This window comes from Nelumbo nucifera, chromosome 6 (genome assembly GCF_055504915.1).
Source record: "Nelumbo nucifera cultivar China Antique chromosome 6, China Antique-T2T, whole genome shotgun sequence".
Lineage (NCBI taxonomy): Eukaryota > Viridiplantae > Streptophyta > Magnoliopsida > Proteales > Nelumbonaceae > Nelumbo > Nelumbo nucifera.
In genome coordinates, this window is record NC_142654.1 from 14,878,809 (window position 1) to 14,903,965 (window position 25,157).

The following is a 25,157-nucleotide window of genomic DNA, read 5'->3' on the forward strand; positions in this document are numbered from 1 at the left end:
ATGACAACAACCAATTGGACTCGGATCAACCTGTCTCAGAAACTCAAGGTAATCCTATCAGTTCCTCTGACTTGGATCTTCCTATTGCCCTTCGTAAGTCTACCCGTTCTTGTATTATCAGACACCCCATTGCTGATTTTGTGTCTTACTCACATTTGTCTCCCCGTTATTGTTCTTTTGTGTCTGCTCTCTCTTCTGTGCATGTTCCTACCAGGTATTCTGAGGCAGTATCTGACCCAAAATGGAAAGAGGCTATGGATGAAGAAATGAAGGCCTTAATGAAAGCAGGGACTTGGGAATTAGTGGATCTACCAGAAGGGAAAGGCACTGTTGGATGCAAGTGGGTGTTCACTGTGAAGCATAGGGAGGACGGGTCCATTGAAAGGTACAAGGCTAGACTGGTAGCAAAAAGGTTCACTCAAAAAGAAGGGATTGACTACAAAGAAACCTTTTCTTCGGTGGCAAAACTCAACACAATCCGAATTCTATTATCATTAGCTGCAAATTTCTCATGGGAGCTACATCAGTTGGACGTGAAGAATGCTTTCTTGAATGGTGACCTGCATGAAGAGGTTTTCATGGATCCTCCACCAGGTTATGGGTTTGGCAAGAAGGTATGTAGACTGAGAAAAGCCCTATATGGCCTTAAGCAGTCCCCTCGAGCTTGGTTTGAGAAGCTATGTGGGGCCATGAAGAAAAGGGGTTACACTCAAAGTGGGGCAGATCATACTCTATTCATAAGGAAGGAAAATGGCAAACTTACAACACTTATTGTATATGTGGATGATATGGTAATTACAGGGGATGATCAGGAAGAGATTAAAAGACTAAAGGAGGTCTTGGCTGCTGAATTTGAGATCAAAGACCTGGGCCAACTGAGATACTTTCTCGGGATTGAAGTTGCAAGATCCAAAGAGGGCATCTATATATGTCAGCGGAAATACATCCTTGATCTTCTTCAAGAGACAGGCATGATGGGGTGTAGGCCAGTAGATACTCCAATAGAACAGAATCATGGTCTATAGGAGTCAGTAGGAGAGGACTACCTTGATAAGGAAAGATACCAAAAGCTGGTGGGGAAGTTGATTTACCTGTCCCTCACTCGCCCTGACATTGCTTATGCTATACACGTTGTCAGTCAGTTCATGCACACTCCTAAAATCCCTCACATGAAAGCTGTGGAAAGGATCCTCAGATATTTGAAGTCTTGCCCGGGGAAAGGGTTTCTGTTTAGAAAAAACAGTAAAATTGAAGTTGAAGGATATACTGATGCAGATTGGGCTGGCTCAATTGGGGACAGGAAGTCTACTTCTGGGTACTGCACCTTTGTTGGAGGAAATTTAGTTACTTGGAGGAGTAAAAAACAGAATGTGGTTGCTAGATCTAGTGCAGAGGCCGAATATCGAGCTATGGCTCATGGTGTTGCTGAACTTTTATGGCTTAAGATCCTGCTTGGTGAACTTGGAATAAAGATTGAGTGTCCTCTCAGGTTGTACTGTGACAACAAGGCTGCTATCAACATTGCAAATAACCCAGTGGAACATGATAGAACTAAACATATTGAGATAGACCGTCACTTTGTCAGAGAAAGAATCGTCTCAGGAGAACTCTGCATCCCTTATACTCCCTCCGAGATGCAGATTGCAGATGTTTTGACTAAAGGGCTAGCTACAGTGAAATTCTTGGACTTACTTGGCAAGCTAAACATGATTGACATCCATGCTTAGCTTGAGGGGGAGTGTTGGTTCGGCTGTCTTAATTTGTATGTTTATCCTTGTTGGGTCTTAAGTCATTAGTTATTGGGCCTTAGTTACTGGGCCTAATCTTATTTAGTGTTTATTTGACTAGGTGTCCCTCCACTAATCAGGGGCATTTTGGTCTATTTATGTAATGTTGTTATATATAATAGATTAGGGCTGGCTGAGAACAAATTCTACCGCCCATCTCATATCTTCTTCTTCTTCTTCTTCTTCTCTCATTCGACAGCTCTATTTCAGCAAACAATCATCACCCGTGATAAGATGTCATCTACATAAACAAGCAAAATGGTAACACCATAGTCACCAGAAAAGAAGAGAGATGAATCGTAGTCACTCTAATGATAACCGACTTTTATAAGAACATGATGGAAGCACTCAAACCAGGCACATGGAGCTTGCTTCAAGCCATAGAGAGAGTTCTTGATCAGTGATTTAAAAGGCGCGCCTTAGGCGTAAAGCGAGGCACATACCCTGAAATGCGCCTCGCCTAGGTCCTAGACGCAGCCCTTTCAAAAGGTGCACGCCTGGTGCACCTAGGCGTGCGTTTGATGCGCCTTGCGCCTCAGCCTAGGCGTGCGCCTTTTGAAAATTTGACGCTTTTTTGCTTTTTTTGAACATAGCGGCTGGGCTGGGGGCGCCGTCCCCGGACCCCCGTGCCACACCCCTCGAGGCAAGCCCAAACAAGTCCACGTTAGGTATTAAATTCTTGGTTTTCACACCAAAAATAATGATTTTATAGTTTTAATTGCTTTTTGTGCAACATTACCAAATTGGGGGTTCTACTCCGCTTAGGTTCGCTCGCTCACTGAAGCTTCGACAACCTCCAATTTGGTAATGTTGCTTATTCATTCATCCTAATAAAATGTCTTCGTAAAAAGCAATTAAAACTATAAAAACATTATTTTTGTGTGAAAACTAAGAATTTAAGACCTAACATGGACTTGTTTGGGCTTGCCTCGAGGGATGTGGCACAAAGGCAGCTCGTAGAATCAAGAATGTAATATGTTTTACATTACATTAGCTACTTGAAGTAATGCAATTGAATGAAAAAAGAGATTAGAGGTTTTACATGCTTGAAAATGTTTTATATGTTTGATTTCATTTTTAAATTTTCATTTGAATATGCTTTACATCTTATGTTTATGTATTTTAATTTTAGATAATAGGTTTTTTAAAACATTTATTTTAAAATTTAAGTTTATATTTTTTATTAATATTATGTTCAATATTTTTGGCATTTTTTGAATTTTCTGACATTTTTTTTTTATTTTTATCATTTTTCTGTATTTTTGTGCCTCGCCTTGCGCCTCATGCACAAATTGACCCCTGTGCCTTTTTTACGCCTTGCGCTTTTAAAACACTGTTCTTGATGCGACATACTAAGTGTTGATCGGTATAGTACCTATGTAGTAGTTTCATTTAACCAATTTCCTTTAGATTACCATGAAGATGTGCATTGGTAACATTGATCCGAAAAATAGATCAACCACAAAGAGCAGACAATGCAAGAATTAGATGGACAATTGCTATTTTGACAACTAGAGCAGTGATGATTGACAAACCATCCATTGGAGGAGCAACAAGGGTGGTAGTACGTGGGCATCTCAGATAGAGCTACAAAGAAGCATTAAAAGATTGAACTTGAGTAGAAACATCATCTTGTTGTAAATTAGGAACATCAAAATCATGAAGAACAACAGAGGAAAGACTTGGGCATTTGGCCACTTGTTTGAAATAGGAGATTTGTTCAAGAAAAATAACATTCATTGAAACATGTACATGACGAAGAGTTGGGTCATAACAAAGGAAACCCTTGTGATTTGAACTAAACCCAGAAAGGTACACAAAGTAGATTGGGCTAACAACTTGTTACATTCATGTGGAGGAAGACAGAAAAAACCACAACCAAAACGTGTAGAGTTGAGTAATTTGGAGGACGATGATATAATTGCTAAAATGGAGAAACATTGTAAAGAGTAGAAGACAATTTATAGGATATACTGAATTTGCTATGCATTAGCCTAGGAGGAGGGAGAAGCACCTGAATCCAGAAGTGTGTGGGTCATTTCATGGAGATAACAATTCTTCCTCTTTACTACATTGTTTTGTTGAGGTGTGCTAGGACATGATTGTTGGGAAAGAATGCCGTCAGTGCCATAGATCTTGAAATTGATTATCCATGTATTCTCCTCTTGAGTCTAAACCTAGAGCTTTGATTTTAGTAGAAAATTTAGTCTCAACTCTCAACCAAAGCATGAAAAATTTTAAAGTAAGGAAAAACTTTATTTTTCTTTCTCAATAAATAAATCCATGTGAAATGAGTATTATCATCAATGAACAATACAAAATATTTGAACCCCATTTGAGACAAAACAAATGCAGGCCCCCATACATCATTATGAACTATTTCAAAAGGGGAGGATGAATGATTATAGTACTTTTTCTTAAAGAACATGTAACACATGATTTTACTGATGATGCAAAAGGAGGTAATTTACTCTTCAAAAAACCAGAATAAATGATTGTAGTTAATTTATCGCCATGAGGATGACCCAAAAGATGGTGCCAAAGCTACCAAAAAGTATCGTGAGAAGTCCCAGAAGAAGCAAAAAAAAAAAAAAAAAGAACTAGGTGGTGTAGAGTCATGTTCAACCTTAAGACCTCTCCCTATCACTCTCCTAGTAAGCTGGTCTTGAACAAAATAACCATTATGTGAGAAATGAACATCATATCCATTATCAACAAGTTGTCCAACTGAAATCAGACTGGTGTTTAGGTACAAGAAATACTTGCTTTAAAGACACTAAGCTAAAAGGTGAAGCAGAACAGGTCAAATTGTTAGTGCCAAGGATTTGATGTCTATCACCATTGGCAGTGACAATTTGATTATTACCAAAATAAGAGGTATACATTAGACTAGGTGAGAAACAAGTCATGTGATTTGATGCTCCAGAATCAAGAACCCAAAGAGGACTAACAGGTGAACCAAAGTAGCAAGGCTTACTGGAAAGTCCTATAGCTGTAAAGACAGAATAGATAGCAAAAGCAATCATAATTTGAAGCTGTTGTTCAGAAAGGCCATTGGATGCTTGAGAGAATTGCCCTTATGAGGTTGTTGTAGACCTAGAAGATGTAGCAACAATTGGTGTCTCATCAGTAGTGGCCTGGTATGTTTTGTAACCCTTCTTTCCTTGAGATGATTTGGCTTTGCACTCATTTACAACATATCCTTGCCTTTTGCAATAGACATAGAAGTTCTACTTCTTGCAATTGGATGCGATGTGGCCATATTCCTTGAACTCATGATACTGCATACGAGAAAAGTCCTTGCCACATTAGGTTCTTTCTTTGCTTCAAGTACAACTTGAGTTGCATACGAGTTTCTTCCCTCAGTAGCTCTCCAAGTATTGCATTCACATCATTTATATCACCTTGAGTGAGAATATTATCCCAAATCATTTCAAACTCTGGATGCATTTTTGTGAGAAATTGCATGACCTTGCATTCATTATTAATCTTATGAAACTTTTCATTGAAGGTAGGGTCATTTGTGAAGTATTTCCAATTCTGTCTAGAGAGAAATAAACCCTGTATATATTCAATGACTTTCTTATCTCCTTGAGTATACATAAATATATCATGCTCTAATTGAAACTTCCTAGCCACATTTATTTGTTGATACATTTTTTCCAAATAAGCCCATGTGGATTTTCCTGTCTGAAAACCTTGAAGTTGATATGTATTGGAGGTATCATCAATAGACCTTAGCAGCCAGGATATAATTCTGGCATTATCAACTTCCCATTGCTCTATTTCCTTAGCAGCTTTATCAATTGGCCTAGCCATTGTACCATCCAGAAATTCCCAAAGGTGTTTTCCCTTCACAAAGTACTGGAACTGGAAATGCCACATGCTATAGTTCAAACCACCAAACCTGATTGAAATTACATCTGTCTTGTTTGCCATTATAACACTTTGGACAACAAAACCTTAACACCCAAGTCAAGATAACTTCTACACAAGGTTTTGAAGATCAAAACTCCTAAATAAACATCAAATATCAACTGATATGAATAATAGACCCAACTGGGAAGCAAAAAAAAAAAGTATCCGAATAGATCTGAGAAGATGCTAGGATTTTCTGGCACTAAATAGGACTAGCCCACGAAATGGAATCTAATGCAACCAGTGGCCAAACTATTCAATAATATCATAAAAAATGACCTGAAATCTAAAATCTCATGCCCTAACTCCAACTGGATGAAGAGAAATGCTAGAAATTTGTATGTCTGAGAAAATTTGTATCTTTCACCCCTCAAATGCAACTATAAAATCCCAGAAAAATGTTCAAAAACCTTATTAAAATACTTCTCAACAATCCTTCATTCGAATCTGAACTTACAGCTTGAGTTTGGTCCACAACATGCCCTATTCCTTCAATGGTGTCATAGGTACTGTAGTTCGAACTGTAGATCTTCTCATACCAGATTCGACCTCAACCTCTTCAAAATGCATCTCTCAAAAAGCCCAAATATAAATGGCTCAGATACAATGTTTGGGAGGGTGTATACAACAACAAGAAGAAATGTTTGGGAGGGTGTATTGAATGGAACGCCTCCACTCCGAAAGAGCATATTTTAGTGAATAGGGTAAAGTTATATACAATTACATGAATGGCCCTTATTAGTGGGCAAATAACAAGATAGCCTGTATACATCCTATTGAAATACATTAAGACTCTCTAAACATATAAAATAACATCTAAAAGTATATTAATATTTCAATAATTCAATAACAGAATTCTATGCTAAACCCTAGCTTATAAGATACAAATAAAGTTGCAAAGTTAGATGCATCATTTTCTAATTATTTTACTTTATATGCAAAATTTGATACAGTTGTTTTTTAGGTTTATTGAAATTATAGTGGTTGATTGAGATGGCAAAGGAAACTGATCTAATAGAATATGTAAGTTCATTATTGACACTTTATTGGTATCGAAGTCTATGCCTAACAATCTATTAAATATTTTCTATAATTTATTCAATTGCATCTATATTTTCTATTTTTTGTTTTACATATTTAAGTTCATAACTTGAGCGGCTATTGACATACAACTTTCTTACTTTTGTCCAATTATTTGAATTTTCAGATTTATTGGGGGGTTTCCTAATTGTCTTATGGCATTCATGGTACCTTGAATGAACTATAGCCTTAAATTTCTGCATTCTGTTGTCGCCTTGTTTTATTTGTAATGCCCATTAGGTTTTTGTCCATATGGCTAACATTTCTATTTTTTGATCAATAACAACATTTCATTACTTAATCACAAAAGAATTACAGAGAGGAAGATAAACTTTCTTATCTTCCAAAGGGAGCAAAACACTCCCAAGAACAAAAAGGAAAAATTACACTTGTGCCCAAAACATTGACTCCCTCACGACTCCTTGCTTAGCTAATCCATCCACAAAGGAGTTAGCTGACCTATTCACCCAGCTGACCTTAACTTCCATCTCCTGAACCAGCCACCTAAACTTTCTCCTCTCATTACTGTACATCCATAAACTGCTATTTTCTTTATTCAGCCACCCTACCACCACCTCTGAATCCCCTCAATGAAGAGTTTTCTTATATTCATTTCCTTGGCTCTTTGAACTCCTTCCAAAACTGCAACTATTTCAGCCCTGAGAGAGTCATCCACTCCAATTGGGCCGGAGAACATGGCAGAGACAAGCCCATTCTCATCCCTAAACACACCTCCAATCCCTGATTGTCCAGGATTCCCTCAACTGCTTCCATCAAAGTTCAGCTTTAAGAAGCCAGCCAGTGGGGGAGTGTAGGACACATACAAGATTGCTTTGGACTGGGTGCAGTTAGCAATCTCACCCCACTTCCTCAACAAATCAACCACTGTGAAATTTCTCTTAATTTCTCCTTCCTGCTACAAATTTCTCTTAATTTCTCTTTCCTGATGATCCAATGGGTGGAATTGAAAGTTGTAGAGTTTGTCACATCCATCTTATTTCTTTCAATAAATTCCATCAGTTGCAGACAATTCAAGAACGAGGCCTTTAGCTCCCCTTACTACTATGAGAGAAATCCATTCATATGATAAAATCTGTCTCCAAATCAAAAAAGAAGTTTAACAAATGTTAGTGGTGTTAGTGAAGGGGTATTTCAGTCTTTGTACTTGTTGAGAATGCTGATGTGTACTGTTATGTTAGTTCGAGTGCCTCTTACTTAAAGAAGGGCACTCAAGTCTTTTTCAATAAGTCAATAATATAATAATAGGTCTGGCCGAATCAAGGGATTAACTTTTTTCCCTAATTCGAACCAGCCTTTCTCTCTTTTCTCTCTTCTCTCTTTTCTTCTTTCCTCTCCTACTTCTTGCTGTCTACTTTACTCTACAGTCAACGAACAAGACAGAATTCTATGGCAGGTCAAACTTCAACATGGTATCAGAGCTAGGTTCACCAAATCAGACTTGCTAGAATTCTGCCTTCTGCGCATTCGAATTAGGGTTTCACTTGGGGTTCTCAGTTGTGAGTTGGAGACTGGGAAAAGGGCTGAAAAGGAGTGATCGCCCTCTTCCCTAGGAGGTCTCTATGCCTCCGATTGTGTCGTTGGTGATTGGTTGCTGTGGTTTCTAAGCCCTAGTTAGGGCTGGTACGTGTGGTGCAGTGGTGTCTCAGCCCTTCGTATGGTTGGCCTTCAGGCGATGAGGTAAAGTTTTTTTTATATATTTTTTTTTGTTATGGAATACATGAGAGGTGTAGTACAGTTCGCATGATGGGTTCTCAGATTGCAGTATGCTAGGGTTTATGCTAGGGTTTATTCTGGTTTGTGTGTGATTCGAATGGCAATAGTGTCTACTTAATGGTGAAGCTTCCTATAGTTGTGGATTAATGTTGGTGGTGTTACAAGTGTGGTTTTCAGCTTTTGATATCGCTGAAATCAGTGTGTAGACCTCGGTGAGTAGGGGTTGTGGTGTTGTAGTTTTCAACATTTAATACTGCTGAAATCAGTGTACAGACTTCGGTGAGTAGGGTTTGTGGTGTTGCAGTTCTCAGCTGTTGAAATCAGTGTGCAGATTTCGATGAAGTGTCTGTGTGTAGTGTGCAGTGTGTAGTGCTCCTAATTCAGTGCTCAGAATTAAGGGAGTTCGGCAATGGCAGATAACAGTGATAGTAAACCTAGTGTCATGATATCTACTGACTACCTGAATGTCCAAATGACCTCCATTAAACTGAATGGAGAGAATTATGTCCCTTGGGCCAAGTCTGTAGAGGTTTTTCTGAAGGCGAAGAAGAAAGTGAAGCATATAAGAGAGGAGAAACCCCCCGCTAATTCTCAGGAGTATGAAGACTGGGAACAGGAAGATGCACAGATCATTACATGGTTGTGGAACAGTATGGAACCCAAAATCAGTGTGAACTTCATGTTTCTTGACACAGCCAAAGAGGTGTGGGATCATGCCAAGAAACTGTATTCAGGTCAGGATAATACCACTAGGGTATATCAACTGTATCAGGAATACTTCAATCTGCAACAGGGAAATCAGAGCCTTGAGGAGTACTATGCCAATGTGAGGAATATCCGTAATGAGTTAAATGTCTATCATCCTCTCACTTCAGATGTCAAAGTTCAACAGCAACAGCGAGAGCAGCTTGATGTAACACGGTTTCTGGTGGGGCTGAAGTCTGAGTATGAACCAGTACGAGCCCAGATACTAGGGGGATCTGCTCTTCCATCTTTAGAGGAGGTGTTTGCTCGTCTTCGGAGGGCTTCCATTGGATCTATGGACTCTAATGTCTCCGATAAATCAGCATTTGCAGTGTCAAGAGGCCGAGGTGGCAGAAGTGGGACTCGAGGAACCCAGCCTGGCAGGAGTGGTAGTGGTGGATCTACACACATCCGTGGTGGTGGTCGTACTGGAGGCAGAGATTCAGGGGGAGCTCGTGGTAGAGGACGTGGCTCGGGTCCACGGAAGTGTACTCACTGTGGTTTGGATGGACATACCATTAACTACTGCTATGACTTACATGGTCCTCCCTCGACGTGGGCCAACCATGCCATGACTAGTGACACCAGTTTCAGCCCTACACAGGAGAAACGGTCAGCTGACCCGATGCCTTCTACTCCCTCAGATGGTCCAGGCAAGGAGATGGTGAGTGTTCCTCGTGATGAGTATGAGAGGTTTGTTCAATCCAAGTCGCAGCAGAACACAGCTTCCTTTGCACACTCAGGTTTGGCTTGTTTGGCATCCACACCCAACCCCTGGATTATTGACTCTGGAGCCTCCGATCACATGACGGGAACTCCAGGTGTGTTTTCATCTCTCACTCATTGCTCAACATCACAATCTGTTACCCTTGCTAATGGCTCCACGTCATCTATCTGTGGTGTTGGTAATGTTGACCTAGACCCTGTATCCCTATCCTCTGTTTTATATGTACCTAAGCTTCCATTTAATCTTATGTCTGTTAGTAAGCTGACCAAGTCACTTAAGTGCTCCATCACTTTTTACCCTTCTATGTGTGTTTTTCAGGATCTCAAGACGGGGATGAAGATTGGTGGAGGGCATGAAGCCGGTGGACTGTATTATCTTGATGGTGGTGGACGAACGTCAACGGCTCTTCAGTCATCCATTTCTCCTCTCCAGTGGCACTGTAGATTTGGTCATCCTTCGCTGAAAGTGTTGCAGTCCTTAGTCCCTTCATTGAGTCAACTTTCTGTTTTAGATTGTGAGTCTTGTCAATTTGGGAAACACCATCGTGTTCCCTTTCGTTCTAGGGTCGATAACCGTGTGTCGAGTCTTTTTTCTTTAATTCATTCAGATGTTTGGGGTCCTTATAAAGTGATGTCATATAATGGATACCGATATTTTGTTATTTTTGTTGATGACTGTTCAAGAATGACGTGGCTCTATTTAATGAAAGAAAGAAGTGAATTATTTTCCATCTTCCAGAAATTTTATGCTGAGATCCGCAATCAATTTGGTGTTCACATCAAAATTTTCCGTTCTGATAATGGTCGTGAATACTTGTCCTCATCTTTTCGAGAATACTTGAACCACCATGGGATTATACACCAAACTTCATGTACCTATACTCCGCAACAAAATGGGGTTGCTGAGAGAAAGAACCGCCATCTTGTAGAAACGGCACGCTCCCTCATGCACCACATGAATGTTCCCAAAACTTTTTGGAGCGATGCAATGCTCACCTCTTGTTTCTTAATTAATCGGATGCCCACGTCTATCCTTGATGGTCGTTCTCCTTTTAGTGTCTTATTCCCCAACATGTCTCCGTTTTCGCTTTCTCCTCGGGTATTTGGGTGTGTTTGCTTCGTTCATAATCTGAGTCCCGGGACTGACAAGTTAGATGCACGTTCCCTGAAGTGTATCTTCCTTGGTTATTCCCGAACTCAGAAAGGGTACAAGTGTTATCATCCTAGTTCTCGTCGTTCCTTGGTATGTGCTGATGTTACATTCTTTGAGTCTACTCCGTTCTTCGTGGGGTCCGGTGCTGCTGCTTCCCCCACATCACCACCTCCTCTTCCTCTTCCTGTGGCTGATCCACCTCCTTTGGTTCCAGTCATGCCTACGTCCTTGCCTCCGGTGCCACCATTGGTTGACCGTCCACCCATCCGTCACGTGTATACACATCGCCCACGTGTACCGGCTGCAGCTCCTCCAGCTTCATCACCGTCGACAGATCCAGCTCCAGCTTCGACACCAGCCTCCGACCTAGATCTTCCTATTGCCTTACGGAAAGGTAAGCGTACTTGCACCCTTCACCCTATTTCCAATTTTGTTTCACTTACCCACCTCTCCGCTTCCCATCGCCAGTTCATATCTTTGTTATCCTCCGTGGTTGTTCCTAAGGATGTCCAGGAAGCCCTTACCTCTCCAGAGTGGTGCCGTGCTATGGAAGAAGAGCTCTCTGCTTTGCATCATAATCACACTTGGGATCTCACCGCTCTTCCTCCTGGGAAGCAGGCTGTCGGTTGTAAGTGGGTGTATAGTGTTAAGTACTTGCCAGATGGTCGTGTTGAGCGCCTGAAGGCGCGGCTGGTTGCCAAAGGGTACTCCCAAACCTATGGCATTGACTACACGGAGACGTTCTCCCCGGTTGCTAAGATAGGATCAGTTCGTGTCGTCATCTCCCTTGCAGCTATGTCTGGTTGGCCTCTCCATCAGCTCGATATCAAAAATGCCTTTTTGCATGGGGATTTGCTCGAGGAGGTCTACATGGAGCAACCACCTGGGTTTGTTGCTCAGGGGGAGGATGGTAAGGTATGTAGACTTAAGAAGGCTATTTATGGACTTAAACAGTCCCCTCGAGCATGGTTTGGTAGGTTCAGTGAGGTGGTCAAGAAGTTTGGTCTGAAACAGTGCCAAGTTGATCACTCTGTCTTCAGTCTTGACTCTTCGGCAGGTAAAATAATATTGGTGGTGTATGTGGATGATATCGTTGTGACTGGGAATGATAAAATGGGCATTGACAGATTGAAGGCATTCCTACAGGAACACTTTCAGACAAAGGACCTTGGCAAGTTGAAATACTTTTTGGGCATAGAGGTAGCAAGATCTAAGCATGGCATTAATTTGTGCCAGAGGAAATATGTGCTTGATTTACTGGAAGAAACAGGATTGTTGGGTACTAAACCGGCTGAGACACCTATGGAAACAAATACGAGGCTGAGCAGTGATATAGGTGAAGTGTTTGAAGAGCCTGGCAGATACCGACGACTTGTAGGCAAACTAAACTATCTAACCATTACTCGGCCAGATATTTCATTTGCGGTTAGTGTGGTGAGTCAGTTCATGCAGAAACCTTTGGTCCCACATTGGAATGCAGTGCTAAGGATTGTGAGGTATCTGAAAGGAGCTCCTGGTCGTGGTTTGCTGTACAGAAGTGGTGGAAAACTGGTAGTAGAAGGATACACCGATGCTGATTGGGCAGGTTCTATGTCTGATAGACGATCTACCACAGGCTATTGCACCTTTCTGGGGGGTAACCTGGTAACATGGAAAAGTAAGAAGCAAACAGTTGTGGCAAGAAGCAGTGCAGAAGCGGAATATAGGGCCATGGCACATACTGCTTGTGAACTAGTGTGGCTGAGGAACCTTCTACAGGAGATAGGATATGACATCAGTACTCCAATGAAGCTCTACTGTGACAATCAGGCAGCGGTTCATATCTCTTCCAATCCAGTGTTTCATGAAAGAACCAAGCACATCGAAGTTGACTGTCATTTTGTGAGAGAGAAGGTGCTGAATGGGGTGATAGAAACTGCATATGTTAGTACGGGAAACCAGTGGGCAGACTTGTTTACAAAAGGCTTGAGTCGGGGGAGAGTGGACTACATATGTAACAAGCTGGGATTATATGATATATACTCACCAGCTTGAGGGGGAGTGTTAGTGGTGTTAGTGAAGGGGTATTTCAGTCTTTGTACTTGTTGAGAATGCTGATGTGTACTGTTATGTTAGTTCGAGTGCCTCTTACTTAAAGAAGGGCACTCAAGTCTTTTTCAATAAGTCAATAATATAATAATAGGTCTGGCCGAATCAAGGGATTAACTTTTTTCCCTAATTCGAACCAGCCTTTCTCTCTTTTCTCTCTTCTCTCTTTTCTTCTTTCCTCTCCTACTTCTTGCTGTCTACTTTACTCTACAGTCAACGAACAAGACAGAATTCTATGGCAGGTCAAACTTCAACAACAAATATAACCATAGCTGCAGAGATGGACTGTTACTTATACCTTTGCAGTTTCATTCAGACAGAATTAGGAAATAGGTATTTTACCAAAGTGCCTTTAGCAGTAAGAGTTTGTCCCTTCAAAAAATACGAATGAAGCTATTTTTATCTATATAATATACAAGATAATGCTAAAAAAGATAGGGGTAAATTACTTATTGGGGTTTTGGTCAAATATCGAGACCTCCCCTTGGGTATCCCTATTAACTTACTCACCCCTCGTACTTTGGAGTTAAGTTACTGATTTCACCCATCAATTAGGATGCCATTAGTTTTTTGTGTCAGAAAGTGTTCAAATGACATTTAAAACTTTTAAATAGTTGATTTTACAACAAAGTTGGGATTTAGGGGTGTTTTTACTTTTCTTAATGGTGGCATTTCTTGTCGTCACCACTATATGTTATTTTTGTGGCATGTACTAAAATTGATACACATGGATATCTCACAATTATATATATAAGAAGTGCCAGATGTTAAAATTGCTTCTACATACAGATTATAATTGACACTAAAATATGTGGGTTAATATTATGTTTAAGATTCCATTTGAACCATAGATATGGGTTTGAAATCAATGGTTTAGATATAATTTCTATTTCAAGAACAAAAAATGTAGAAAGAGTGCAGTGATTTCTTCCTTCTCGCGCTCCAAACTCTTTCTGCTTATTCTTCCCTCCAGGCTCCAACTCCAGCAAGGTTTGGACCGACCATTGACCGGTCATCAACTCTATCTCTGGCATGGTCTTCTTCTTCTTCAAGCCCTGGTTTTGAGAGAAAGAGAGAGTGTGGACCTTTCTTCAAGTTCAAGCCCTTTCTGCATATCCTTTTACTGGTGTTCACTGCTCGTGCTGCTGCGGTAAGGTCCTGCTCCTCTCACACTCTCCTTTCTTCTTATATACAAAAAACCCTATGATATTTTGAGACTGTGGGTTGTTTCTCCTCTGTTTTTTAATTTTTTTGAACTTAATTACTGACTTATTGAGCATCATTTAAGATCCAAGCATAAATAAACACATACTGGTTTTGGCTAGTGATAGCCATTAAAAAAGTTATGCAAGTGTTTTGGCTTTCTTAAGACAAAGAGAAGTTGTTACAAAAATGATGATATGATTTGCTTTACGGATTTTGTTCTATATACAATAGTGAAAAAAGTAGGAATAGTTTATCATCTTTGAAGGAGAGCTAAATGTTACCATGAGTCTGATGTTTTTCACTTAAGGTTGCGTTTGGTTGCAGTGCAAACTTTGGCCAGGTGCAAAGTTTGTACCCAGTTCAAGTTTGGTACCATTTTCTTTCATTTTATTTTCTTTCTTGGAGAGAGAGAAAAGAGAGAAAAGAGAGAGAAGAGAAGAAGAGAAGAAGAGAAGAAGAGAAGAAGAGAAGAAGAGAAGAAGAGAAGAGGGAAAATAGTTTGGGAGTCAAAAAGTATTGCTGGCGGTGCCCAGCTTCTTATTTATAATGATATAACATAATAATAAATGGGAGATTACATTTATACCCTTGGCGGCACACCCTAATAATAAACTAATTAAAAGAAGAAAAGAACAAGCTGACAGCATACTAGGCTGACAACACACTAACAACAAAGATAAAATAATAACACTAACAACACTCCCCCTCAAGTTGGGCTGAATATGTCTATCATGCCCAACTTGTCACACAACTCATTGTGTCGCGAATATGGAAGCCCCTTTGTGAGGACATCAGCTAGTTGCTCCTTGGAGTTGACATAAGGAGTACAAATTTCTCCCTTTTCCAATTTTTCCCTTATGAAGTGTTTGCCTACTTCAATGTGCTTGGTCCTCTCGTGTAGGACAGGATTGCTGGCAATGCTTATGGCATCCTTGTTGTCATAGTAAAGAGACATAGGATTATAAACAGCAACTCCAAGCTCCCCTAGAACATTTTTTAGCCACAGTACTTCAGCCACCCCATGTGCCATAGCCCTATACTCCGCTTCAACACTTGACCTTGCTACCGCATTTTGTTTTTTTCTTCTCCATGTCACTAGATTTCCTCCCACAAATGTGTAGTACCCACTTGTGGACTTTTTGTCATCCACAACACCTATCCAATCAGCATCCGTATAGACTTCCACCTTCAAATGATTATGTTTACTAAATAGCAGACCTGTTCCTGGATACTTATACCTAAGAATCCTCTCTGCTGCCTCCATGTGTGGTTTCTTAGGGGAATGCATGAATTGGATCAGAACCCCAATTGAATAAGTAATGTCCAGATGGGTCATGGACAAATAAAGCAACCTTCCCACTAACCTTTGGAACTGCTTCACATCTTTCAGAGGTTCACCATCACAGTCACCCAATTTATGGTCGACATCCACAGGAGTATCTACTGGCTTTGCACCTAACTTGCCTATGTCTTGTAACAAATCAAGGGCGTACTTCCTCTGAGAAATGAAGATGCCCCTTTTTGAGCGGGAAACTTCAATTCCAAGAAAGTACTTTAATGGACCCAGATCTTTCACCTTAAAATGAGATGCTAGGAACTGTTTCAACTTTTGTATTTTTGAGCTCCAATTTCCTGTAATGATGATATCATCCACATATACTATCAACATAGTAACTTGTTCCTGACATCTCTTCGCAAAGAGAGTGTGATCAGACTGACATTGCCTGAATCCTACTTGCTGGACTACCACATGAAATTTACTGAACCAAGCCCAGGGAGATTGTTTTAAACCATAAAGAGGATTTCTTAGCTTGCACACCTTATTTTCACTTCCCTTGGCACAAAATCCTGGGGGTTGAACCATGTACACCTCCTCTAGGTCACCATTTAAAAAGTCATTCTTTATGTCCAATTGATGCAATTCCTCGTCAAGGTTAGCAACCAATGATAGAAGAATTCGAATTGAGTTCATCTTACCTACTGGAGCAAACGTTTCATCATAGTTAACCCCATAGACTTGAGTGTACCCTTTTGCTACTAATCTTGTTTTGTACCTTTCAACTGTCCCGTCCGCCTTGTGTTTAACTGTAAACACCCATTTACACCCCTTGGAAGATCCACCAACTCCCAAGTTTGATTTTTATGGAGGGCATTAATCTCCTCCTTCATAACATCTGCCCATTTAGGGTATTTTAAGGCCTTTGCAACATTTCTAGGCACGGGGATGCAATCAACTGCAAATAGGAAGGCTCTGTTCGAGGGGGAAATGTGATCATAGGAAACATATTGGGTAATGGGGTGTTTGGTAGTGCATGACCTGACTCCCTTTCTTTGAGCAATGGGAATATCAAGGTCGTCCACAACCAAAATGGGAGCAGGGGTATCAACAGGTGCATTGGGGCCTAGTTCATTTGAACTTACCTCCTAGGAGTTTGAAGGTGTCGGTTGCTCAATGTTTGGTGGCTCCACATCTTTGTCACATTGTTGATCTCTACGGCGTTTACGTTGGAACTTGGAAGACACAAAAGGGAGCAGGGTCCGAAATAGAAGGAAGAGAGACTTGACGGACCTAGACTTTCTTCTCCTCTTCCACGCTACTTTCCCCCTGAGGAGAAGCAGGGAAGAACGATTTAGACTCAAAGAAGGAAACATCCATAGAGACAAAAAACTTATGACTAATGGGATCAAAGAACCGGTAACCGTTTTGAGAGGAGGGATACCCTAGAAAAATACATGGAATAGACTAAGGGTCTAATTTACCATGAGACGGAGACAAATCATGGACAAAGGCATGACAACCAAACACTCTCATGGGAATGGAAAATAAAGGAGACTGGGGGAACAATAACTGATGAGGGGCCATGTAGTTCAACACTCTGGAGGGCATGTGATTGATGACATAAGCAGCTACAAGTATAGCACCCATCCAAATTTTTTTTGTTACATTCATGTGTAACATCATCCCTCGTGCTACCTCAAGTAGGTGTCTGCTCTTTCTTTCTGCAACACCATTTTGTTGTGGTGTTCTTGCACATGAGCTCTTGTGAATAGACCCATGAGAGGCAAAGAACTTATTGAGCTCACCATGGAAATATTCCTTTGCATTATCGGATTGAAAGATCTAGATTTCGACATGAAACTATGTAAACACCATCCTCTTGAAGTCTTTTACAATCTTTGGAACTTCGTCTTTGCTACGCATGGGAAATACCCATGTATAGCGGGAGAAATCATCAATCAACGTGATAAAGTACTTGTACCCACCCTTAGAGGTTATAGTAGTAGGTCCCCATACATCAGAATACACAATATGGAAAGGAAAACTTGATCTTTTATTATTTATATGAAATGTTGTTCTACATTGTTTACTCAACTGACAAGTTTGACATTGAAAATTTGACACTGAACATGACTTAAAAAGGAAACAAAGGCTTCATTATTTCAAATGAAACATGACCCAACTGGCTATGCCACAAAAAAATTTGACTTATTTGACTAACTAAATGACTCTGAGGATGACACCGAAAGACTAGCTTTGTTGTCAAGAATGTAGAGACCATCCACTAAACTTCCTCTACCAATCGTCTTCCCAAAAAGTTAGATCCTAGAAAACACATGAACAAGGAAAAATGGTTACACTACAATTTAAAGAGCTTGTGATACTACTAATGGAAAGCAAGTTGATAGGAAGTTGAGGAACATGTAACACATTATTCAGGTTAAGGCCATGAAGAAGGGATATTGATCCCTGGCTTGCAATGGAGGAAAATGATCCATCTGCAAGCCTCACCATAGTTTTCAAGGCGCCTAGGCAATGGAATTTGAAAGTATAAAATAAATATTCTTACCCCTCTTAAGCTACTTTATTGGTTTATACAAACCAACATACATGTGTGCTAGCTATTAGCAATAAAATGCCTTAAGCTAGCATCCATGCCAACAAAAATGGGGGAGTGTAGCTAAGAAAAGAGAGAAAAATAAGGGGGCGGAGCCCCTGTTTCGTTCCCAACATAAGTTGTCCAAGAGGACGATGTGGACTGTGTTTAAGGGGGTGGAGACCCTGTTTCAGGATAAAAAAAATGGAGGAGGAGGGTTGTTAAAAGTAAGAAAGGAGTACCGTGTGATTTTAGGAAGGAGGAGGAGGCGAAGCCCTTGTTTTTCATCCCAAAAATATTTCTTGAAGAAGAAGAAGAAGAAGAAACGTACTTGGGAGGTCTTGGACTACTTGGACTGAACAATGGTAACTTCTCAGTCCTTGCTTTCTCTTCTCAGATCTCGGTTCAAAACTCAATGTCTCAAACCCAAAAGAAACTTTCATAGTTTTAATGTAAAAGAGAATTACTTTAATAAAAAAATGGTAACATACAATAGGGTGTATTCTGATAAAATAAAGCAAACCAATAAAATGATATAATACATGTGCACATTCAAAAAAATAGTAGAAATCTGCTGAATTAAAAAATATAAAAGAAAAGTAGTTTCTTGAAGAGAGAAGGAAGAGAGAAGGAGAAGAAGAGAAGAAGAGAAAGCTGCCATCAAAACTTAGTTTAACAAAACCTTCTCCCAAAGGAGTCTAGGCTACAACCGGTTTATCCTTCCTAACAGAACTTGCTATTATTTTTTTTTTGGAGAGGTATGGGAGGGGAGAGGAAGTTCAAGCTGGCGGGGAAATGGAGACTGGAGTTGTTCATTGAAGCCAAATCCTTCCTGTTTGAGCAGGGAAGGACAAAGGGGAAGGCTCTCTTGAAAATCAGAGAAGGGAGTAAGGCGTTGATTCTCCTACTAGAGGAGGCTTTTGTGTAGTTGAAAGGTTTTGTAGATGGAACTGTAAATTCCTTTCGGGAAGAAGGTTGGAGAAACTCGTTGACTTGTGAGAACAAGAGGTTCGAATCTGTGCTACAAAGGAATGGAAAAGGGTGGTTCATAATGGTCACCGAACTCTTTGGTAATAACAAAAAGCAAGTGATGTGTATTCCAGAAGGCCTGAAGCGGAGAGGGTGGGCTTCTTTCGCTTCTAATCTTCAGGCTTTTCTCTTGGAGGTCGAAGGTAGAGTAGAAGAAGCCCCTGGCTTGAAGTTTTGTTCTGTGCCCTGCTCAAAGCTTTACCCTGAAGTCTTGGTGTCCAGCTCGACTGTCCTCCGACGAGTAGCTTCGGAAGAAGGGAGTGGGAGCTGGGAGAAGAGGGTTGTCTTAGTGGCAGAAAGGGTGATAGAAGATTGGACGAAAGTCTTAGAAGTTTTAGCAGAGAAGTTGGGTTTAGATGAAGATGTAATGTTGCTGCCTTTTGCTGAAAAGAAAGCCTTACTAGATATTGGAGATAAGAATCTCTTCTTCAGCTCTTTCCTTGTAGAAGGAAGTTTGATTCAGGTCCAGAATTGGGCTCCAGACTGCAATGAAGTTGAACCCAGAGCCGGCAGTTTTTTGATTAAACTTCTCGGTCTTCCCTTCAACCTTTGGAATGATCTTATTCTGGGGAAAATTACTAGAGCATTGGGTGGAGTTCTGTTGGAGGCTAACTTAAGAAACTTGAGAGCGGTGGAACTTAAGGTTGTTGGGATCAAACCGGAGAACTTGCCGCGGATCTTCGAAGTTCTTTCAGAAGGTGCTTGGTACAAGGTCTGGTTAGCTTCAGAAGTTGAAGCCTTGCTTTGGGGAAGACGACCAGAGGTTGAAGGAACTGACGAGCTCGCAGGGGGGTGTACACGTGGCCTTCAGGGGCTGGAGGGAAAGCCTGTTGTGTGTGGGCGATTTACAGAGGAAGGGGAACAGTCGCAGGGGCGCTCCAAGTCTCGAAGCCTTCCTATTAAGGCCTCTTTTTCAAATTTTTTTGAAGAGGGGTTGTTTAAAGAGGGTGGCCCGTCCTATTCTAACGTGGCTAAGTTGGGAAAGAGCCGTTTGTGCTCTAAGTCTCTCTCCGAACCGGCTTTAAGGAAGGTCGAGCCGGTCGGGTCAGTGGTTGAGCCTACTTTCGGTTTTAAAAGCCCACGTGGCAACTTAAGTCATCACGTGGGGTGGGGCAGGCATAGGGCGATGATAGATGGCAACTTTCATCTATCATCGTCTAAGTCTCGCCCTCTCGACTGTGGAGGGGCGAAGTCAGCGGACAAGGTTGAAGGACGCCGGCCTCTGTGCTGGGTCCAACGGGCAGCCAGCGACGCGCAAAATCTTAGCATTTCTGATCGCCCGAACCCGTGCTATTCGAGAGGTAGACCAGAAGAGAAAGAAGAGGCTGATCAAGGTGCTGCGGTTCAGATTTTGATCATGATGAAAGTTCAGAAGCCTGTAGGAGTTTAGGCAGTGCGGCAGTTGAAGCTCTATCTAAAGGTCAGAACAAGGATTCTTTTAGCCTGGACTGTTTGTTCTTAGGGGATTCGGTGGGGGAAGGAAAGGAGGAGGGGGAGGAGTGGGTGTTTGATTTTAACCCAATATTGGCTGAGCCCCCCCCCCCCCCTAGTTCTAGTGCTTTGCAAGAGGCCGAAAAGGAGGTAGCTCGGGTCTTCTCAGAGCGCGGAACAAGGGTACTTCACAGAGAGGTACATATTTGGGTACAGAAAGGGGTCTTTGTGTTGATACAGCGACAGGGATTTTCCTCCCCCATCTCTGGTTGATAGAGTGCTCTAATTTCTCAAAAAAGAAAGTGACTACCTCTCCTTCGCCTTTGCTCTCTCCTCACTTCTCTACCTCAGGTAAATCCCTCAACTCTGTCAATTCAGTTTTGAATACTGATGAGCGCTCTGTATCTCTTGTACCAGATTCTCTTCCCAACCAAGAGTCGGAAGCCCTTGGTCTGAAAGCCACAGGGAGTCTACAAGGGGGGGGAAGTGGGTGAGGAAACTTGCAGAGAGACAATAATTTGGGAAATCTTAGAAAGCCTCTTGGGTGAAGTGGAAAGGAAGGATTTGCAGAGAGGGAGCCTGGAGGGGACAGACAGGGCTGTGGTTGGAGGTAATGTGAGAAGGAGCAAGAAGCTTCCTAGGAGTGAGGAGAGTGCTTCTTTAGAAAAAGAGGAAACTAATGGGGAAGAGTCAGTTGCAGAGTTTGTGAAAAAGTTGGGGTGCAAGCTGAAGAACCCGAATGATCTAAAAGCCTACATGCAAAATAAAGAGGACAACAAGATGAAGTTTAGAAGGCTGAGTGAAGTGGAGAGATTAAAAAAAGATATTGAGGGGGACAAGAAGTTTGAAGTGAAAGGGATTAGAAGAAAAGGGTCTAAATAGTTCTTGGAGGAGTTAGGGTTAAGGCTTTTAGTTTACAATGAGAATCCTAAGTTGGAATGTGAGGGGGTTGGGCAGCATTAGGAAGAGAGCAACAATCAAAGAGGTAATTAAGAAGTTTAATCCGGATGTGGTTATGCTTCAGGAGTCCAAAAGAATGGGTTTTGATTGCAGATGGGCAAGGAGTGTGTGGAGTTCTAGAGGTATTAAGTGGGTGGCTGCTCCTTCGTGGGGTTCCTCGGGAGGGATTGTGACCCTGTGGAAAGAAGAGATACTCTTAGGTATGGAGGAGCTAATTGGAGATCACTCTGTCTCCCTGAAGTTCAAACAGGTGGCCGATGGATATGAATGGGTACTAACAAATGTGTATGGCCCCAATGACTATAGGCAAAGGGAGAAATTATGGGAAGAATTGAGTGACATTAGAGGCCTTTGGGATGGACCCTGGTGTGTGGGAGGGGACTTTAATGTAGTGAGATTTATGGAGGAAACCAACAACCCCAGACAGAGAGTGACAACAAGTATGAGGAAGTTCAACCAATTTGTGGACTCTTTTAATCTCAAAGAACTTCCTTTCCTAAATAATAACTTCACTTGGTCCAACCTTCAATCACAGCCAATTTGCTCTAAGTTGGACAGATTTTTGTTCTCAACAGATTGGGAGGAACATTGGGGCAATATTACTTCTAGGGCTCTCCCTAGACTTACTTCAGACCACTGGCCAATAGTTTTGGTCAAGGAGGAATTAAGAGGAGTAGGGCCTACCCCTTTCAAGTTTGAAAATATGTGGTTGACTCATCCGGGTTTCACTGAGAAAATCAGAGAGTGGTGGGAGCAAGCTAATCCGGTAGTTGATTGGGAGGGAATGAGGTTCCACAAGAAACTCCAATACCTAAAATCTCAATTAAAGGAGTGGAATAGGCTGGAGTTTGGAAGATTAGAAGAAAGAAAGCAAGTTCTGGTGGAGCAAATCGAGGATTTGGACCTGAAGGAAGAGAGAGGCTCCTTTGGAGAGGAAGAAAGGAAGTTGAGATGGGTTTTAAGGAGGCAGATGGAGGACATCCTGATTAAGGAGGAAATCAATTGGAGGCAAATATCTAGGTGTAAGTGGCTAAAGGAGGGAGACAGAAACACAAGGTTTTTCCATTCAGTGGCAAATGGAAGGAGAAAGAAGAATTACATCTCTAACTTGGAAGTTGATGGAGCAGTTTTGTCTCACCCGGCTGAAATTGCAGAGGCCCTAGTAAACCACTTCAAATCTATTTTTAGAAGGCCTTTGAATGAGAGAGTGTGGTTGGAGGGTTTGGATTGGCCGACTCTAAGTGCAGAGAAGAGAGAGTGGCTAGAAAAAAGGTTCGATATGGAGGAGGTAAAGGAAGCAGTATTCTCTATGGATAGGACAAAAGCTCGGAGTCCAGATGGGTTCACAATGGCCTTTTACCAGGATTGCTGGGATATTTTGGAGAATGATCTTACATCGGTTTTTGAGGAGTTCCACAAGAGGGGTGTAATAAACCCGGGCTTGAACTCAACTTTCATTGCCTTAGTCCCAAAGAAGAAAGATGCTTCTCAACCAAAAGATTTTAGACCTATTAGTCTGGTGACTAGCTTGTACAAAATCATTGCAAAGGTGCTGTCTCTCAGGATAAAGAAGGTGCTCCCTTCTATTATTACACCCAACCAAAGTGCTTTTGTGGAAGGAAGACAGATCACCGATCAGATCCTCATTGCAAATGAGAGCTTGGAGAGCTTTAGAAAGTCAAAGAAGAAGGGAGTGGTTTGCAAATTGGATTTGGAGAAGGCTTTCGACTTGGTTGATTGGTCTTTCTTGATGGAGGTGTTGAGGAGTTTTGGTTTTGGTGACAGGTGGTGCAAGTGGATCTGGGGCTGTGTTAGGACTTGCCATTATTCTATCCTGGTGAACGGGAATGTGGTTGACTTCTTTCCGGCACTGAGAGGTCTAAGACAAGGAGATCCTCTTTCCCCTTTTCTTTTCACCCTTATTGTTGATGTGTTTGGGCGATTGATCCATAGAGCAGACTCGAGGAATCTAATAAGAGGGTGGAGAGTAGGAAGGGAGGAGGTTCCCTTAACTCTTCTACAGTTTGCAGATGATACTATCATTTTCTGTGAAGGAGGGAACCTCAGTTGGATCCGGAATCTAAAGTTGACAATACAACTTTTTGAGCAGATATCTAACCTCAAGGTAAACTTTGACAAGAGTTGTGTGGCGGGAGTGAATGTGAACGAAAGAGACCTAAGGGAATCTGCAGATGAGCTAGGTTGTGCTATTATGGATTGGCCCCTGACTTATTTGGGCCTCCCTTTAGGAGATAATCCTAAGAGTATTAGCTTTTGGGCTCCGGTAGTGGAGAGGTTTGAGAAGAGGCTAGCGGCTTGGAAGAGGAGTTATCTTTCTTTAGGTGGAAGAGTCTCTCTCATTAGATCTACCCTAGCTAACCTTCCTGTTTACTTTCTGTCAGTGTTTAAGATCCCCTCAAAGGTTTCAAATCGTTTTGAAAAATTATTAAGGAACTTTCTCTGGGAGCCTGGAGAGGAGAAGTGAGATCATAGGGTGAGTTGGGAGGTGGTCTCTAGGTGTAAAACACTAGGAGGTCTGGGGATTGGTAATTTCAAGAAAAGGAACATGGCTCTTTTGGGGAAGTGGTTGTGGAGGTTCGCTTAGGAAAGGGATAAATTGTAGACTAAGATTGTGGCTAGCATTCATGGGCTGGAAGACAATGGCTGGGATCTTGGAATCTTGGCAAGGGCTTCAGCTGCTTCTCCTTGGAAATCCATCCACAATCTGCTTCTAGTTTTCTCCCCTTGGATCAGGTATGGTCTAAACTCTGGTAACCGAATAAATTTCTGGGAACATCTTTGGGTCGGGGATTCTCCTCTGAAAGACAAGTTTCCTTCCTTGTATGCTCTTTCAGACTTGAAAAATGAACCCATTTCTTCTTTCTTAGTCCCTTCAGCTTCCACTTCGGGCTTTGGTTGGAACCTTGGCCTGCGTAGGGCAATTAGGGATACGGACTTGGATAGCCTGGTAGCTCTGCTAGCCTCCCTTGAGGGTGTCTTCCTAAACCCTGCTAAGGAAGACACCAGATTTTGGACCCTTTCTAGCTCTGGTACCTTTTCTTGTGCTTCTTTCTTTGAAACCTTAACTCAGCCTCCTACCCCCTCTGGGGTTGTCCTTTCCAGTTAAGGAAATTTGGAGCAGACCTATTCCTCCTCGGGTGGGGTTTTTTTGTTGGGAAATTTTCCTGGATAGAATCAACACTTTAGACTTACTCCAAAGAAAGAGACCCAACTATTGTCTACTTCCTAATAGATGTGCTCTTTGTAAAGCTGATGGGGAATCTGGCTACCACCTCATGATCTCTTGTATGGTTGCTAAATCTGTTTGGGAGTGGGTTTTCTCCCGTTTTGGGCGTTCTTGGTATCCTCCGGAGACTGTCCAAAGTTTGTTTTCTCCTTTTTTCAGTTGGCCTAAGAAGCGAGGGA

At 41.6% G+C, this 25,157-nt stretch overlaps 1 protein-coding gene across 29 annotated transcripts in view; it reads left to right on the forward strand.

Annotated features, from left to right (window-relative positions):
* Positions 1 to 25,157, forward strand: part of DELTA-ADR (delta-adaptin) — a 55,025-nt gene that overhangs the window by 11,416 nt on the left and 18,452 nt on the right. For 13 of the 29 annotated variants that reach the window (XR_016077322.1, XR_016077321.1, XR_016077323.1 and 10 more), the window contains 2 exons: positions 6,670 to 6,728; positions 14,204 to 14,380. The exons of 5 other annotated variants lie outside the window; for them this stretch is intronic. The gene's annotated coding sequence lies outside the window, so the exon portion shown is untranslated. Of the gene's footprint in view, positions 1 to 6,669; positions 6,729 to 14,203; positions 14,386 to 25,157 lie in introns of all 29 variants that reach the window. 11 more of the 29 variants (XR_016077320.1, XR_016077319.1, XR_016077333.1 and 8 more) reach the window with 3 other exon arrangements.